Genomic DNA, 1,221 nt, shown 5'->3' on the forward strand with positions numbered 1-1,221 from the left:
GACACGGAGGACTGGAAACCAATCGTTGCCAACATCACGACAAAGGACCCGTGAGAAATGTGGACTGTGGGAGCCCAGAATAATGGGGACGTCTGAGAAGTCTTCCTGGAGGAGGTGACACCAGGCAGAGAAGAGGCATTTTCTGAAGTGAGAAGTGCAGGTGCGAGGGCCCCGTGCGGGTAGGAGAGTCGTGTCACTTGCGAGAGGCACCAGGAGGTAGAGAGTGGCAGGTGTCACAGAGAAAGGGCAAGGGGCTTAGGTTTGGGATTATAGTGAGACCAAGGGAACCTTTAAAGCCTATCTCACGGCAAGAGGCCTTGAGAAGGTGAGCGTTCTAAGTTCTTTTAGTCAAAATTCTTAAAAGGTTCAAGGTTCCAACGGCACGAAATGCATGCAGTGAAAAGATTCCTTCAACCCAGTCCAGCTACCCAGGTCCCTTCCTCAAAGTCAACCAACCTCATGAGTTTCCTAAATGCCCTTCCAGAGGTATGTTACTCTACGCTTATATAAACTGCTCTTTCTTGCTCCCTCCCTGGCTCTCTCTTTATCTCTCTTTACATTTTTTAGCCCCAAAGATAGCACCCTCTTGACGCATCTCTTCACCTGCATTTTTCTCACTTTCAAAACACGCCTCGGCAATCCCTTCTATTTTCGCAGAGCTGTGTCGGGCTGCACAGTCAGGAAGCGCTGCGTTTTATTTTAAAAGCCCCTATGGATGGACATTCGGTGTTTTTTTCTGATCTTTAGCTCTTACGATAAACGTTGCAGTAAATTACCTTATACGCAGGTAATATTCTCTGCGTGCAAATACACCTACAGAAAAAGAATGGCCAGCAGTAGAATCACTGAGGCAAAGGATATATGAGCCTTCAACGAGTCCCTGGAATTCTCCGGGTTTTGTCATCAAAAAGAAATCTGGAAAATGGAGAATGCCGACTGATCTCCGAGCCATAAAGAAAATCATACAACCTTGAGAAGCTACCCCATTCCACTGATGAACACACTTGCGTAGCTGACTTTGTGCACATAGCCTTCAGCAATTATCCTAATAAAAAGAAGCTTCATTCTGGAGCGGGGGCCTCATTCCGACTCGAGTACGAGGACCTTCACTTAACTGCCCTTTGTTTGCCGGCTCATCTTTTGCGACTCCGGCCATACTCCCTGCAACAGATACATACGTTTTATTTGCATCGAAAGATGTGTGTGAAAGGTCAACCGACA

At 47.0% G+C, this 1,221-nt stretch overlaps 1 long non-coding RNA gene across 1 annotated transcript; it reads left to right on the forward strand.

Moving 5' to 3' along the window:
• The first annotated feature begins 380 nt into the window (after positions 1–380).
• Positions 381–974, forward strand: LOC123582785. Its single transcript, XR_006704552.1, has 2 exons — positions 381–486; positions 658–974. It is a non-coding gene; the product is annotated as an uncharacterized LOC123582785 (long non-coding RNA).
• The last annotated feature ends 247 nt before the right edge of the window (positions 975–1,221 follow it).

The sequence above is a fragment of the Leopardus geoffroyi genome, chromosome B3, assembly GCF_018350155.1.
Source record: "Leopardus geoffroyi isolate Oge1 chromosome B3, O.geoffroyi_Oge1_pat1.0, whole genome shotgun sequence".
In the NCBI taxonomy this organism is placed as follows: domain Eukaryota; kingdom Metazoa; phylum Chordata; class Mammalia; order Carnivora; family Felidae; genus Leopardus; species Leopardus geoffroyi.